Source organism: Chiloscyllium plagiosum, chromosome 18 (genome assembly GCF_004010195.1).
Source record: "Chiloscyllium plagiosum isolate BGI_BamShark_2017 chromosome 18, ASM401019v2, whole genome shotgun sequence".
NCBI classification, from domain to species: Eukaryota; Metazoa; Chordata; class Chondrichthyes; order Orectolobiformes; family Hemiscylliidae; genus Chiloscyllium; species Chiloscyllium plagiosum.
In genome coordinates, this window is record NC_057727.1 from 11,015,960 (window position 1) to 11,034,683 (window position 18,724).

Genomic DNA, 18,724 nt, shown 5'->3' on the forward strand with positions numbered 1-18,724 from the left:
GGTCTACAAAATCCTGAAAGGTATAGACAGGGTGGATAGCAAGAAGCGTTTTCCCAGGGTGGGGGAGTCAATTACTAGGGGATCATGAGTTCAAGGTGAGAGGGGAAATGTTTAAGGGAGATATGCTTGAAAGACAGAGGGCGGTGGGTGCCTAGAACGTGTTGCCAGTGGAGATGGTAGAGGTCGGCACGATAACGTCATTTAAGATATATCTAGACAGTCACGTGAATGGGCAGGAAACAGAGTGTTACAGATCCTTAGAAAATAGGTGACAGGTTTAGATAGAGGATCTAGCTCAGTGCAGGTTTGGAAGGCCTAAGGCCCTGTTCCTGTGCTGTAATCTTCTTTGTTCTTTCTTTGAAAAGCCAGGGAACTATAGACTAGCAAGCCCGACATCAGTGGGGGGCATGTTATTGGAGGGAATCCTGAGGGACAGGATTTATATGTATTTGGAAAAGCAAGGACTGATTAGAGATAATCAACATGGCTTTGTGTATGGGAAATCGTGCTACACTAACTTGATTGAGTTTTTTGGAAGAAATAACAAAGAGGATTGATGAGGGCAGAGTGGTAGATGTGAACAATATGGATTTCAGTAAGGCGTTCGAGAAGGTTCCTCATGGTAGACCGGTTTCTCATGGTAGACCAGTTAGCAAAGTTGGATCACATGGAATACAGGGAGAACTAGCCACTTAGATACAGAACAGGCTCAAAGGTAAAAGACAGAAGGTGGTGATGGAGAAAGTGAGGACTGCAAATGCTGGAGAGTCAGAGATGAAAGGTGTGACACTGGAAAAACACAGCAGATCAGGCAGCATCTGAACAGCAGGAGAGTTGACCGTTCGAGTATATGTCCTTCATCAGGAATGTGATAGGGGTGGTGGAGGATTGCTTTTCAGGCTGGAGGCCTGTGACCAGTGATGTGCCACAAGGTTTGGTGTTGGGTCCAGTGCTTTTCGTCATTTATATTAATAATTTGGATGTGAACATAGGAGGTATGATTAGTAAGTTTGCAAATTATACAAAAATTTGAGGTGTAGCAGACTGCAAAGATGGTTACCTCAGAGTACAAAGGGCCAATGGGCTGAGGAGTGGCAGATGGAATTAAATTTTGGGAAGGCTAATCAGGGTAGGACTTGTACACTTAATGGTAAGGTCCTGAGTAGTGTTGCTGAACAACAAGATCTTGGAGTGCAGATTCATAGTTCCTTGAAAGTGGAGTCACTGGTAGATAGGATAGTGAAAACGGCATTTTGTATGCTTTCTTTAATTGGTTAATGCATTGAGTGTAGGAGTTGGGAGGTCATGTTGCAGCTGTACAGGACACTGGTTAGGCTACTTTTTGAGTACTGTATGCGATTCTGGTCTCCCTGCTCTAGGAAAGATGTGAAACTTGAAAGGGTTCAGAAGTGATTTATAACAATATTGCTAGGGTTTGAGCTACAGGGAGAGGCTGAAAAGGCTGAGGCTGTCGTCCCTGGCGTGTGAGAGGCTGAAGGGTGACCTTATAGAGGTTTATTAAATCCTGAGGGGCATGGATAGGATAAATAGACAAGGTCTTTTCCTTGGGTGAGGGATTCCAAAACTAGAGGGCACAGGTTTAAGGTGAGAGGATAATGATTTTAAAAGGACCTAAGGGGCAAGTTTTTCACGCAGAGTGTGGTGCATATATGGAATGAGCTGCCAGAGGAAGTGGTGGAGACTGGTACAATCAAAACATTTAAGAGTCATCTGAATGGGTATATGAATAGGAAGGGTTTAGAGGGATATGAGCCAAGTGCTTGCAAATGGGACTAGATCAATTTAGGATATCTGGTTGGCATGGACCAGTTGGACCTTAGGGTCTGTTTCCATGCTGTACATCTCTATGACTCTAAGTAGGTTTTCCCCTCATGTTGGTTCCCTGAAACAAGCAGATATGGTACATACACCCTTTAAGATCCAATCAGCTTTGATGCCACACAGCCACCCTTAATGAAAAACACTTCAATCCCTCAGTGCCTCTTGGATGTGATGTTCAACCAGGAGGAGTACTGATTCACCACCTGAAGGAAAGCAAGATGTGGCAATAAGTGGCAGGTCTTTTGCTTTTGTTTGGCCTGTTGCCACGTGACTTCATGCAATGCAAAATCATTTAAGGAAGCCATTCACTCCTGGCTGTTTACCATAGTGTTAGTACCTCTGGTAGTTTCTTGCCCATGTTGCTTCTGAGTCACAAATTGAACATTCATATCTTTTCCATTGCAAAAACTGAATATTACAAGTGAGATTTTCTTCTAACATTTCTCTAAAACTCCAGACAAGGCATAGAAAAATACTTTCCTCTAACTGATGCTCCTTTTTTCCAGTTCTATTCACCCAGTTTTCTCTTTCACAAGAACAGAAAATGCTGGAACTCAGAACAAAGATTTCCTTGACTTTGCCCACATGACTTGCTCAGTCCAACCTTTTTAGGTTGTTTCAGATTTCCAGCAGCAGCAGTTTCTTTTTCAGGTTATCAGGAGTTTGTTTCATCATACCAGTCTTGATTTTCTTCTTTCTTTTACCCGTGCTACAATAAACTCTCCTTGTATCACTCTCCTAATACTCTTCTGTTTCTCCCAGCTCCTTATTGATGTTGAAGTGGAGTCTGTGGTAGACTCCTAATCTCACTCATCCTTCCCTAGGACATTAAAACCCTTCAAACTCCCCTCCCTCCAATAAATGATAAACTTCCAAAGCACAAGCTGGAAAAAGTAAAGCCCCCAAAGTGTTCGAAATTTTTAAACAGCCTCTGTGGAGAGAGAACTGGTGTTTAGATTCAGTGACCATTGACTTGGAAGATCGTCTCCTCAACCTTGTTGATATGACTAGAACATGAAATATTGGAAAATTACTCAGTCAGCAACTGTGATGACAGAAGTACTGTTTCAACTGGACGACCATTGACTTGTGTTATCTATTCTCGGCATGTGAGTTTTTGGCCTTCCGACTATGTTATTTTCAGAAGAACGATGATTATATACACTCACTCACTCACGATTACTCCTCTGATGCCGATGCACAACCTTGCCTCCCCAGTGAAATTATTTACCTGTTGAACGGTTAAAATCGGTGATGATGACGAGGGGTAAGGCGGCAATGGGGTAGAGGCTGACTATTATGCGGATGGGTCTCCCGCCTGCTCGAGCCGGTGACCGTTATCCTCCCCCGCGTGGCGCGGGCGGGCGCGAGCTGGTGACCGTTATTCTTCTCTTCACACACACACCCCCCCCCCCCCGGTGCGGGCGGGCGGGCGGGCGCGCGCGAGATAGTGACCGTTATCCTTACCCCTCCCGTGGTGCGGGCGGGCGCGCGATGGTGACCGTTATCCTTACCCCTCCCCCCGCGAGCGAGTGAGCGCGCGGTAGCTTCAAATGCTCGAGCGAATTCGTCTCACCAAGGGGCCGGCGAGTAACTGGTCTCCTCCCCGAGAGAGTACCAACCAACCCCCTACCGTCCGTATTAAATCGTCCTCCTTTTTAATATAGTTATTTTACTTTAACTGAGAATAGTCACTTTTGCTTTTCGAAAAGTCGAGCCTTCACACCTTGTAGTGTCAGCTCATTAGATCACATTTATAGCTCGTAGGTGATCTGGGTATATCGCATTTCTGGGAACTTGCTGTTCGCAAATTGGTTACTCCTTTTCCTACATTGCAGTATTGACAGTATGCCAGGAGTAGCTCATCGGCTGTAAAGCTGTTCTGCGAGGTCCTGAGGAAATGAAAGGATTTCTATATGTAAGTGCAAGCATTTCTAATGTTGTGCTAACATAATGTTTTAACCATCCTCTTACACCTCTATGACTCGAAGTCTTCTGTGTGAATGCTTTGAAGACAGTTTGGTGGTTCAACTGTCTATTACAATTCATATTCATGAATTCAAAGTTTGTGAGAAGATTTGTAGCTCCGGTGCTCGTTGTTGTGGTTCTGTTCGCCGAGTTGGGAATTTGTGTTGCAGACGTTTTGTCCCCTGTCTAAGTGACATCCTCAGAACTTGGGAGCCTCCTGTGAAGCGCTTCTGTGATGTTTCCTCCGGCATTTGTAATGGTTTGAATCTGCCGCTTCCGGTTGTCAGTTCCAGCTGTCCACTGCAGTGGTCGGTATATTGGGTCCAGGTCGATGTGTTTGTTGATAGAATCTGTGGATGAGTGCCATGCCTCTAGGAATTCCCTGGCTGTTCTCTGTTTGGCTTGTCCTATAATAGTAGTGTGCATGGGATTTTGTACACTACGTTGGTTTTGCTCATGCTGGGTATCAGGTCCTTTGTTCTGGTGAATTGTTGTCTGAGAGTGACTGTTGGTTTGTGTGCTGTTATGAGTCCTAATGGTCGTAGTAGTCTGGCTGTCAGTTCAGAAATGTTCATGATGTATGGTGATGTGGCTAGTCCTTTGGGTTGTGGCATGTCCTCATTCCATTGTCTTTCCCTTAGGCATCTGTTGATGAAATTGTGGGGGTATCCGTTTTTGGCGAATACGTTGTAGAGGTGTTCTTCTTCCTCTTTTTGCAGTTCTGGTGTGCTGCAGTGTGTTGTGGCCCTTTTGAACAGTGTCTTGATGCAAGTTCTTTTGTGTGTGTTGGGGTGGTTGCTTTTGTAGTTCAGGACTGTTCACGTCTATCGACAAAACCCTAGCCAGAGAAACAATAGCCAACCTGCTGGACATACAGAACAGACAACAAGACGGGGAAACTATCAACAAAGACTGCATACTCAAACTACTGGACCTGTTCCTCACAACACACTTCACATTCAACAACCAAATATATGAACAAATCTCTCTGGACTCATAGCAGAAGCTGTAATGCAAAGATTAGAACACAGTCTTACCGCAAATTCAACCCAAACTCTGGGTCAGATATGTGGATGACACCTTTGTAATTATTAAAAACACAGAAATAGAAAACACACACCGGATCATCAATGCCACACTCACAGGAATCAGATTCACTAGAGAGGAAGAAAAGGACAACCAACTCCCATTCCTAGACGTGATGGTACAGAGAACACCGAACGGAGAATTCACCACAAAGGTATACAGGAAAGCCACACACACAGACCAAGTCCTGAACTCTGAAAGCAACTACCCCAACACACACAAAAGAACTTGCATCAAGACACTGTTCAAAAGGGCCACAACACACTGCAGCACACCAGAACTGCAAAGAGAGGAAGAAGAACACCTCTACAACGTATTCGCCAAAAACGGATACCCCCGCAATTTCATCAACAGATGCCTAAGGGAAAGACAACAGAATGAGGACATGCCACAACCCAAAGGACTAGCCACATTACCATACATCAGGAACATTTCTGAACTGACAGCCAGACTACTACGACCACTAGGACTCATAACAGCACACAAACCAACAGCCACTCTCAGACAACAACTCACCAGGACAAAGGACCCAATACGTAGCGTGAGCAAAACCAACGTAGTGTACAAAATCCCATGCAAGGACTGCATAAAACACTACATCGGACAAACAGAAAGACAGCTAACGATCCGTATTCATGAACACCAACTAGCCACGAAACGACACGACCAGCTATCCTTAGTAGCCACACACGCGGATGACAAGCAACATGAGTTTTACTAGGACAACACTACTATTATAGGACAAGCCAAACAGGGAACAGCCAGGGAATTCCTAGAGGCATGGCACTCATCCACAGATTCTATCAACAAACACATCGACCTGGACCCAATATACCGACCACTGCAGTGGATAGCTGGAACTGACAACCGGAAGCGGCAGAGACAAACCACTACAAATGCTGGAGGAAACATCACAGAAGCGCTTCACGGGAGGCTCCCAAGCACTGAGGATGTCACCTAGACAGGAGATGAAACATCTGCAACACAAATTCCCAACTCGGCGAACAGAACCACAACATATTCATGAAGCCTAATAATCCCATATGGTCAATTGTGATGAGTCTTCGCCAATAAATAAGGTACTTCTGTCTATCAGAGCTGATTAAATAATTATTCATGAAGTCAACTCACTGTTCTGGTTCTGTTTGCAAAGCTGGGAATTTGTGTTGCAGACGTTTCATCCCCTGTCTAGGTGACATCCTCAGTGCTAGACAGAGGATGAAACGACTGCAACACAAATTCCCAGCTCGGCGAACAGAACCACAACAATGAGCACCTGAGCTACAAATCTTCTCACAAACTTTGAAGGTCAACTCGCTATTAATTAGTGGCACTCTGCCATATTCAATGCAAGATGGTTGTATTATTGTTTAGAAACTAGCAGCACCCATTTAAATGCCAAACAAAAACAGGAACTGCTGGAGAAACATCAATAAAGAGAGAAACAAAGTTAACATTTTTGAAAACATTAACTTTGTTTCTCTCTCCTCAGATCCTGCCAGACCTGCTGGCCATCTTCAGCACTTAATGTTTTTACTAGATCTCCAGCATCTGAAGTACTTTGCTTTAGTTCAAATCCAAAACCTGGCTCAAGATAGTAGGAGCTGTAAATAGATTAGGAGGAGGTTAAATGAATAGGTAAACATTTCAGCCACTAAGTCCACTTTAGGTCACTGTGCTCGATGACACCTGTGATTTTTGTCTCATTTTTTCAAGAATGCCTTCTAATGGAAGATCCAGCAATCAAAGAAGGAACAAGGATATTGGAAAAGAGGAGCAAACAATTTTATTCAGTCACTTTCATTCACTTCTTGAGGAGAGATTTTGCAGAGAAAGACTGTTGTATCTCCATGGGAAGGACTGTATTTTAGTATCAGCCCCTATAACTGCAGATTAATGCAAACAAAATTAATAATGTTACAATTGGGTAAAAAATAGTTTTTACGGGCAGGAGATGAAGCAACAAGAGGACATAAATTTAAAACAATTGAACCTTTGGGAGATTAGGAGGATTTTTTTTAAAAAAGCATATCTAGTTGATCTGGTATGCAATGCTTGATAGGGTAGGAGAAGCTGTTAGAATAGTAACTTTCAAAAGGACTTGGATTATATGGCTTCAAAAGAAAATAACTCTCAGATGTGGGGAAAGAGCAGGAAAGTGGATCTTTTAAGATAGCTCTTTCAAAGAGCACTTATAGGAACAATATGCCCATCGACATTCTGTGTTGTATAATTATGTGGGTAGGATTGGAAAGGCAGCATATTGGTCACTCTGTTTCTTCCTTGGATGCCAGCATACTCTTCATCTTCTAAAACTTCTGCTTCACACGACATTTCTCACCTCTCTGACCAGCAATTACTTGCATGCAGAACCTTATCATTTTTCACATTAACCTGGTAATATCACTAGATCTCATAGTATCTGCCTGATGTTATCTAGAGGATTATCCTCATTTTAGCTTTTACCTAATTCACTTAACCTTGTTGCAGGAGAAACTTGTGCAGGGTGCTCATGAGTGGCAGGACACAAGAGGGAACATCCCCACATAATGCATTCCCAACAAGGAGCAGACCATGGACCTGCTGGGGAAGATACTGCCAGAGGCTCATCTCAAGCAGCCACAGGGCATCTATGCAATATCACCCATGGTGCCTGCAATCAGGTAACTGACACCCTTTTTAAAGGAGCTGGGAAATCCATTCAGTTTGAATGAATGAAAAGCAAGGTAGTAGAATGATGGATGGAGAGTGTAGTGCTGGAAAAGCATAGCAGGTCAGACAGTATCCGAGCAGCAGGAGAAACGTTGATTCTCCTGCTGCTCGGATGCGTCTGACCTGCTAAGCGTTTCCAGCACTACATTCTCGACCCATCATACTACTACCTTGCTTTTCATGATGGATCGAGAGTGTAGTGCTGGAACCGAGAAGCAGGAGAATCAACATTTCGGGCATAACCCCTTCATCAGGAAGGGCTTATTCCTGATGAAGGACTTATGCCCAAAACCTTGATTCTCCTACTCCTCGGACGCTGCCTGACCTGCTGTGCTTTTCCAACACTACCCTCTCGACTCTGAGCTCCAGTATCTACAGTCCTCACCTTTTCCTAGTAGTATAATGGGACCATTCAGTTTTATCATTTATTTGATGAGCCGTAGTGCACAGTGTAGTAAAGGACATCTACATAATCTACCATTATCCCTTTAATTTTTCTTCACCAAATTAAGTCTGTATAATTTGCTGAATACCCAAACTGTGTGATCAGATTTATAGAAACCTTCATGTAAATGTTATCTTCTTGAAAGTTATCATGATGCATTAACCCGCAGGAATTCTACACTCCATAAGCTTTCCAAGGAAGATTGCAAAATGAAAGAACATTTACAAATGACAAAGCATAATTCTGCCTTGACTGATAAAGTCTTTTGAAGAGTCATAATCACTATATCTGCGTTCACTATATAGTGACAGAATGATCTTTGAGAAGACACTTTGTCCTTAAGATGTTTATCATGCCTTAGTTTTCAAGGAAGACCATTGCAATATGCTTCAAATCATAGCTGGTTATGGCCTACACAACCTTGTAATCCAAAAATGCCGAAGCACTGAAAATCTTGGGAAAGTGCCCCTACCTATGTTAGAAACACAGATCAGTGTGATATAGTACTTCTGGGGGAATGTAATTCAGAGGGCTCCTCAGTGGCAGCTGCAAGAAACATTTTAACTCAGTTTATTAGTGAAACATTCTCACCCATTTAAACAAAATCAAGTCTTCTCATAATTTATTATGTTACAATATTCCAAAAATATTTACATGTTTTTCAACCCAGTATATATCCTGAAACATAACAACTTTGGCCCACTATCTCTCTGGTAAATAAATGAGTACAAAACAGGTACACATGTTTAAAATAAAAACAATTTATACTAAACACAAATCATCCTACTCCTTCATCATAAGTATCAAAACATGCCTTGGTTTCTCCTATAATTATGCTTTCCCTTAGGTGTAATCTCAGGCCATTGTCATGACAGATAATTGTCTACTCTGGTGATCAAAGAAAGGTTCATTGGACTAAGATATGAGCTTGCTTCTGTGAGGGAGGCAATACAGTTTGCATCCCTGGAGCTTCTACCTATAGCTTAGTCTCTCCTCATGTGCAGAACTTAAATGGCACTTTGAGAGGTAAGGCCAAATGCCTGCATAAGACATTGTCCCAAAAGAACACAACTTCGAGCATATTGTCTCCAACCTTTACCATTCTACCAAGCTATCTGCTGTATCTGTCTTTTTGATTAGTAGACTGTCTGGATGTAGGTTTGCTCGCTAAGCTGGAAGGTTCATTTCCAGACGTTTCATTACCCTACTACTACCTTGCTTTACTCGGTAACATCTACATTAATAGGTAACATCTTCAGTGGGCCTCAGGCAAAGCAATGCTGAAAATTCCTGCTTTCAGTTTATATGTTTGGGTTTCTTTGGGTTGGTGATGTTATTTCCTGTGGTGAAGTCACCTCCTGTTCCTTTTCTCAGGGGGTGGTAGATGGGGTCAAACTTGATGTGTTTGTTGTTAAAGTTCCAGTTGGAATGCCATACTTCTATGAATTCTCATGCGTGTCTTTGTTTGGCTTGTTCTAGAATGGATGTGTTGTCCTAATCGAAGTGGTGTCCTTCCTCATCCGTATGTGAGGATACTAGTGAGAAAGGGCCATGTCTTTTTGTGGCTAGTTGGTGTTCCATCTACGAGTCCATGGACCCCAGCTATGGGCCGCATGGGCCCCAGCTATGCCTGCCTCTTCGTAGGGTATGTGGAACAATCCATCTTCCGCAACTACACTGGCCCCACCCCCCATCTTTTGACCTGCTGTGCTGTTCCAGCAATAAAGTTTCAGGTTCCATCTACCACAGGAAATGACATCACCAACCCAAAGAAACCCAAACATATAGAAAGCAGGAATTTTCAGCATTGCTTCACCTGAGGCCCACGGAAGATGTTACCTAGTAGGGTGACAAAATGTCTGGAAATGAACCTTCTAGCTCAGCGAGCAAACCCACAGCCAAAACCTCAACCTGAGCTACAAACCTTCTCAAAACTTAGCAGACTGTCTGCTCTAACGACAGCTATAAAGTTCTGAGAAACATTGTCCATCATATTGGCCTCCATTATTTCAAAGTTTGAAAGTGCTATCTATTCTCTTTCCTGCACAGGAAGAGTTGTTGTCTAATTTCTGGCCACTTCCAGAATGAGGAGGTATTGCAAATAGTTGTATTGATTTCCGAAAATATAAGCTTCTGCAATGTTCCCAAAAATGAGAACTGTAGAGTCAACAGTTGCAACTATCAGTCATTACATATTCTTAAAGACTGACATTACTTGAATATCTTTTTGTCAGGAGTGTACACAAGAATAATGAGTCTCACAATTTGAAAGGTGGTATTATTCAAAAAAAAATCCTCAACCACTCATCTATCTTCCACATGCCCAAAAATCATATCCTCACTAACATAGTTCCAAGACATCTGGTTCCTGGGTAAGAGAAAGCAAGTAACTTGGAACAACTTCAAGAGTGTTCAGGCAGAGAAATATGAAACAAGATCACATCATTCTGTTTCTTTATCTTATTATCTTATTATCACTTTCATCTTATAACCAATGATGAAATTTCTACCTTAATTTCATTCCTTCTTATGATCATCTTACCCTTCACAAATCCTGTCTGTCCCTTGCTGAAATTATTCTGCAAAAGAAGAGTATAACCTTAGAATGGATAAAGTTTAGTCATTTGGATTAGGGAGCTAAAGTAATGTGTGGAAGCCCCTGTGTCAGTGTTCTACCAATGTACAGCCTGCACTGTCCACTCCAGCTTCTTGATGGCTTACTCTTCCCAGAAGACGGCCTCTTGATATCCAGGAACTTCTCACAATACTTGTCTTTCTTCTTTTACAAGTATTGTGCACTGGTTTCTTATAACAAACGTGAATGCAGTGCATTATGGCGAGCATTTGAAAGATATTGCCAAGTGACTTCAGAGAGCTGAGGTGATGTAGCTGGTATGCAAAAATGTTAATTTTCAGATCTAAGTAATTACTGTTAAACAAAATGACAATAAATATGGTAAGATAGTGAGTGGACCTCTCCAGTGAAGTAATGAAGGTGTTTTGTCCAGCTACTAATTTCAGATTGTCATCAGTGTGTTGTTCTCTACAGTCTTATGGGAAGAAAGAGACAGCATCCAATATGTTATTAGTTTTTCTTCATCAAGTCATTAAATATTTACTTTCATATGCCCAGTTCACAATTTTGCCTATGCCAAGGCCTCCATTAAAAGTGCTGTAAAGTCTTAGTTCTGATGAAGGGTAATTGGACCCAAAACATTAAATCTGATTTCTCTCCACAGATGCTGCCAGACCTGCTGAGCTTTTCCAGCAATTTCTGGGTTTTTTTTGTGGCTATAAAATCTTAGATGAATTATCTATGTCATATGCATGACAGTTATTTAAATCTTTTAAAATAATGAGTGCTTATCGATTGCTTGCCTAGACCATTTTCATCATTTTCAGTTTTTTTAAAGGCTTAACACATTTTTCACAAATTCTACCACCATTATGTTTCCTGTGTTTATAACACCAATCTTTCTCAGTTTTAGCTGTAAAGATGATTAGCCAAAATTAAATCCAGGTCACTACAAATGTTTGTAAGGAAAATCCAGTAAAACCTCTGAATGACACATACTGGTCTGACTCATTCTACGTGCTTTAAAATGAGGCTACAATGTGTCCAGTACTGTATTTTCATTTCCAAGTATTGCTAATTTTTTTTTAGTAATCTTTTCCTCTGGATTGGAACTAAGTTTTATGGAGGAGTATGTAGGTCAGTAGTGCTTTGTTTCTTGAGCACTAGTTTACGTTTATCCAGTTTATCAAAAATGTGTATAAATCATGTTATTTTTCTGTACTCATATTTTACAAGAGTTGCTGAAAAGGTAATAGGTATTTAAACTAGCTAGCCTTGAGGTCTCTGGCAGAATCAGCACTAAAACAATCAGTGGGTGGAATTTCTTCAATGACCAAACACATCTAAATGATCTTATGAATTTCCACATGCTTTCTTCCAGCTGTGATATTCACATTGTCATTCAGTAAACCTGCCTTCATAGGTGCTCACACCAAAATCCACTGATTTTAAATCAGCCTTAAACCCCCAAAAGGGATTACATTAATTTAATGTGTTGCCACTACCAAAGTTGACTCAGCTATATAAAGTAAAGTACTGTATTGCAAATAAACAAAAAAATAGAAATTTCTGGAGAAACACAGCAGGTATAGCACCTTTTTTTAAATTTCAAAAATATACTTTATTCATAAAATTATTTTGATATCTATACAATTGGTGATGCCATATGTACATATACATTCCATTTCTTTACATACAGAGATCGGAATTAATCATTCGTATATACAAGTCTGTACATTGACCATTCAGATATTTTGCTGAGGTGTCAGCAGAGCCCAACTACTGAGTGGGCCCCCTATTCTTCTTAGGCAGGCAGACCTTATACAGTGGTCTTTCCCCACTGCGCCTTGGTAGCAGCTGCCACAAGCTTCAGCGCATCCCTCAACACGTAGTTCTGGACCTTGGAATATGCCAGTCTGCAACACTAAGTTGGGGTCAACTCCTTCAGCTGGAAGATCAACAGATTTCAGGCAGACCAAAGAGCATCTTTGACCGAGTTGATGATCCTCCAGGCACAGTTGATGATCGTCTCGGTGTGCGTCCCGGGGAACAGACCGTAGAGCATGGAGTCCCACATCACGGAGCTGCTCGGGACGAACCTCGATAAACACCACTGCATTCCTCTCCAGATTTCCTTTGCATAGGCACATTCCAGAAGGAATGTTTGACAGTCTCGTCCCCTCCACAGCTGCTTTGGGGACAGCATGCGGTGGGGCAGAGTGTCCAGCCGTGCATAAAGGATCTCACTGGCAGAGCCCTTCTCACCACCAGCCAAGCCAAGTGTTGGTGCTTGTTTGAAAGTTCTGGCAATGAGGCATTCTGCCAAATGACTTTGACAGTCTGCCCAGGGAACCGCTCGACAGGATCCGCCCTCTACTTTTCCAAAGGGTGTCAAGGACACTACATGCTGACCACTTCCTGATGGACTTGTAGTCAAAGGTGTTTTTCTTCATAAATTTCTCCACGAAGGACAGGTGATACAGAACGGTCCAACTACTTGGAGCTTTCCATGGCAGCAAGGCCAGGCCCATCCTTCGCAACATCGGGGACAGGTAGAACCTTAATACGTAGTGATACTTGGTCTTTGCATACCGGGAATCCACACACAGCTTGACACAGCCACACACAAAGGTGGCCATCAGGGTGAGGGTGGCATTTAGTATGTTTTTTCCCCCATTGCCCAGATCTTTATATGTGGTGTCCCTTCGGACCTGCTCCATCTTTGATCTCCACATGAAGTGGAGGTTGGCCCGGGTGACTGCGGCGGCACAGGTTCCGGGAATAGGCCAGACCTGTGCCACATATAACAACACTGACAGTACCTCACATCTGATGACAAGGTTTTTTCCTGCGATGGAGAGCGACCATTGCTCCCATCTGCCTAGTTTTGCCTCACTTTACTGATACGCTTCTCCCAAGACTTGGCGCATGCTCCAGCCCCTCCGAACCAAATACCCAGCACCTTCAGACGGTCAGTCCTGACGGTGAAGTGGATCGAGGATTGGTTGGCCCAGTTCCCGAAGAGCATGGCCTCGCTCTTGCCTTGGTTGACCTTGGCCTCCCTTGGCCCGTTTGAACTGGTCACTTATGCACATGAGTCTGTGCACAGACAGTGTATCCAAGCAGAAAACGGCGATGTCTCCATGTACAGGGAGGCCTTAACCTGTAGGCCCCTACTGCCAGGAATAGTCACCCCTCTCAGGCTCGTATCCTTCATGATGGACTCAGCAAATGGCTCTATGCAGCACACAAACAAGGCAGGAGGGAAGCTGTCTGATTCCCACCCATTGATTGAGATTGCACTGACAATATTGGATCCAATTGCAGATTCCCTCCCCAAAGCCCATTTTGGAGAGAACATCTCTAATATATGTATGCGATATCCTGTCAAAGGCTTTCTCCTGGTCCAGGCTGATGAGGCAAGTGTCCATCCCTCTGTCCTGCACATAGGCAATCGTATCCCTGAGGAGTGCGAGACTCTCAGCGATCTTCCTGCCCAGTACAGCACAGGTTAGGTCAGGGTGAATCACCGATCCCAGAGCAGACCTGACCCGGTTGGCGATGACTTTTGACAAGATTTTGTAATCTATGTTTAATAGTGAGATTGGTCTCCAATTTCTAATTTCCTCCCTCTCCCCCTTCCGCTTGTAGATGAGGGTGCTGATGCCTTTCCTCATGGATTCACTCATGGTACCTGCCAGAAGCATACTGACATACACCTCCAGCAGGTCCTGGTCAATCAAGTCACATAGAGCAGAATAGAGCTCGATCGGTAAGCCATCGCTTTCGGAATTTTTATTCTTTTCAAAGGACTCGAAGGCCTTGGTCAGCTCATCCAGAGATAGCGGCTGGTCCAGCCTCTCCTCTGTTCTGTCATCTAAGACCTCCGTGACAGAGGACAGGAATGAATTGGAGGCCACGCTGTCAGTTGGCTTCGTGTCATACAGACTGGCATGGAAAGATTTGCTGATCCTCCTGATGTCAGCCTGAGATGACTTTACCGAGCCATCTTCTTCCTTCAGGCTGCTGAGCATGGAGTTCTCTTTGTACACCTTCTGGAAGAAGAAACGTGAGCACGTCTCGTCCTGCTCCACGGAGTGGACCCTGGACCGGAAGATTATCTTGGAGGCCTCCGAGGCAAAGAGCAGGCTTGCTGGCCCTTCACCTCCTGGAGGTCCTCCGTGACATCGACCCCCATCATCTGCAGCAGGAGCAGGTTCTGCATACTTTCCTGATGTTGGGACAGTTTTTCCTGTCTCTCTCTCGCCTCCTGAACACCTTTGAGGATAAAGTACCTCTTCATGTTCCCTTTTAATGTTTCCCACCAGTCTGCTGGGCTTCACAGTTCTCCAACCTACGTAGTCCCTCTTGAGCTCCTCAGTGTTTCCTGGGGTCAACAGCTTTGTGTTCAGCTTCCAAATTCCCTTATCAGCCCGCTGCTCATGCTGTAGGTGACAGTCGGCCAGCAGGAGGCAGTGGTCAGAGAAGAACACCGGCTTGATGTCAGTGGGTCTGACCGAGAACGTTCGGACACAAACAGGTAATCTACCCTTGAGCGGATAGACCTGTCTGCCCATGACCAGGTGTATTTACTCTGCGATCCATCTGCACGGGTGCTGAAGACGTTGTGCAGCTTGGCATCTTTGACTGTTTCCATCAGGAATCTGGACGTGACATCCGGTTTACTTTACCCCCCCACCCCCGCCGCCGGATCGTCCATCTGCATCAATGGTACAGTTGAAGTCTCCAGCCAGAACGACCTGCCCGGACATAGCCAGCAACAGTGGAAGCTGCTGCAGGACAGCCAACCGTTCACTCTTACCCACTGGGGCATACACATTAATAAGTCTCAGGGGTGCATTCCAGTATATGACGTCAGTGACGAGGAGGCACCCGCCCACCACCTCCTTAACCTCGGAGATGTTGATGATGCCTCCTCGCAGCTGGATACCGAGGCCTGAGGACCGGTTATCATTGTCCCCCAACCAAAGTGACGGCCCATGGGCCCACAAGCTCAACCATCTCCTGTAACTGCTGAGGTGCGGTATCCCTCACTCCTGCAGAAACAGGACATCGGCTTTAACATTGGCTAGGAAGGCCAACGTAGAAACACATTGCGTAGCAGATATAATGCTATGCACATTAATATTCGTGATCTTTATCACCATTTTAACAATTTATGAGGTTACCAGTGTACATTTGCCACTGGACCTGCCTCTCTGGGATAGCTGAATGCATCCCCCTGGTGAATGCGAACTGCTGGACCCTTGCAGGGCTGAGGTAGCTGTCCGGCTCCACGCTGCAGTCACTTCCCCGCTCTGGTGTCATCGGGCCGGGACCAGGGTCCGCACAGTCCAGTTCTATGTCTGACAGCCCCCTGGTTCTCACCGGGTGGGGGGGGTGGTCTTTACCGGTAACTTCAGAGGGTCCGTCATTTCCTGGTTGAGGGGTGTTACCCTCCTTTCTCCCCACGGCACTCTGTCTCTTCTTCTGGTGATGACCCTCCTTGCACGCGACTTCAGCATCTGAAGAGCTGCGTGTATCTTTACCATGCAGCTGCCGTTTCCCCCTTTGCTGGGAGGTTTTGGGGGCCTGGTAGGTTTTCCTCCTCCTGTTTGTTTTTTACAGGAATCCACTCCTCTGCCTCCATGGTTCCCTCCTCCTCCATTGCCTCCAACTGTCCTGTAGGAGCTTGGATCGGCTGCTGTACCTCCCCGCTGGCTGCCGTATGCTCCGCTTCAGCTTGTCCTTCCTTCCTTCTGGGTGCCACCAGACACCATTCCCCTCCTGGTTTGTGGTACCTTGCTGGTGTTTTGCAGTCCATGGCTCGCATTGCCACCTCCGGCCATCTGTGTGTAGGTAGTGGCCCCTCGTCTTGGGCATGCCTTGTACATGTGGCCCGCCTCTCCGCACAGATTACAGCTCTTGGCCTCTTTGCATTCCCGGGTCAGGTGACCCTCCTGCTTACAGTTCCGACAGATAGTCACCTTACAGTCCGCTGCCCATGTGGCCTGACCTCCCGCAGGTGCGGCAGACTTTCAGCAGCCCTGCGTATGTCAGGTAACCTCTGCTCCCTCCGATTGCAAAGCTGGAGGGTGGGTAGAGGATGTTCCCAATGGCATGGACCCTGCCGCTGCCGGTCCAGATCCCGAAAGAGTCAACCACATCAGTGCTTTCTCCCTCAACCAGGACGTGTCTTCTCAGCAAGGTCAGAACGTCAGCTGCTGGGATGTGGGGTTTGTACATGTGAATTGTAACAACCCAACTCCTCTGTGCAGGGAGCACACACAACAGGACTGCCAACAGGATGGAGAACAGAGGCTCCCCTTCCTTGTCTTTGAACATGTTAAGGAGCTACTTGCACTGCTTCACACTCCTGTAGGTCGCATTGAAATAGCCTGCCCCAGGGAAATCCTGCAGGCAGTACACATCTACTTTTTATTTCAAAAATATACTTTTTTCATAAAATTATTTTGATATCTATATAATTTGGTCATGCCATACATATGTATACATTCAATTTCTTTAAATACAGAGATCAGAATTGATTATTCATATGTACAAGTCTATACATTGACGATCCAGGTATTTTGCTGAGGCGTCAGCAAGCTCACTTTCTGAGTGGGCCCCCTGTTCTTCTTCGGCAGGCAGTCCTTACACGGTGGTCTTTCCCCACCGCGCCTTGGCAGCAGCTGCCCCAAGCTTCAGCGCGTCCTTCAGCATGTAGTCCTGGACCTTGGAATGTGCCAGTCTGCAACACTCAGTCAGGGTCAACTCCTTCAGTTGGAAGATCAACAGGTTTCGGACAGACCAAAGAGCGTCTTTGACCGTGTTGATAATCCTCCAGACACAGTTAATGCTCGTCTCGGTGTGCGTCCCGGGGAACAGACCGTAGAACACGGAGTCCTGCGTCATGAAGCTGCTCGGGACGCACCACTGTATTCCTCTCCAGATTTCCTTTGCATAGACACATTCCAGAAGGAGGTGTGTGACAGTCTCGTCCCCTCCACAGCCACTTCAGGGGCAGCATGCATAAAGGATCTCACAGGCAGAGCCCTTCTCACCACCAGCCAAGCCATGTCTTGGTGCTTGTTGGAAAGTTCTGGCGATGAGGCATTCTGCCAAATGACTTTGACAGTCTGCCCAGGGAACCGCTCAACAGGATCCACCCTCTCCTTTTTCCAAAGAGTCTCAAGGACACTACGTGCTGACCATTTCCTGATGGACTTGTGGTCAAAGATATTTTACTTCATAAATTTCTCCACAAAGGACAGGTGATACGGAAAGGTCCAACGACTTGGAGCGTTCCGCGGCAGTGAGGCCAGGCCCATCCTTCCCAACACCGGGGACAGGTAGAACCTCAGTATGTAGTGACACCAGGTTTTTTTTAATTTCAAAAATATACTTTATTCATAAAAATATTTTGATGATCTGTACAATTGGTCATGCCATACATACGTCAACATCTTTGCATAGAGATATCAAGTAATCATTCGTATATACAGGTCTGTAAGTTTACCGTTCATACATTTAGCTGAGGCGTCAGTGAAGCCCACTTACTGCGTGGGCCCCTTGTTCTTTGGCAGGCAAACGTTACACGGGGTCTTTCCCCACCGCGCCTTGGTGGCAGCTGCCCCACGCTCCAGCGCGTCCCTCAACACATAGTCCTGGACCTTGGAATTGCCAGTCTGCAACACTCAGTCGGATGCTGCCTGAACTGCTGTGCTCTTCCAGCACCACTAATCCACACTCAGTCGGGGTCAGCTCCTTCGGCTGGAAGATCAACAGGTTATGGACAGACCAAAGAGCGTCTTTGACCGAGTTGATGATCCTCCAGGCACAGTTGATGTTCGTCTCTGTGTGCATCCCAGGGAACAGACTATAAAGCATGGAGTCCCACGTCACGAAGCTGCTCAGGATGAACCTCGACAAGCACCACTGCATTCGTATCCAGACTTCCTTTGCGTAGGCACATTCCAGAAGGAGGTGTGTGACAGTTTCATCCCCGCCACAGCCGCTTCGGAGGCAGTGTGCGTTGCGGCAGAGAGTCCAGGCATGCATAAAGGATCTCACAGGCAGAGCCCTTCTCACCACCA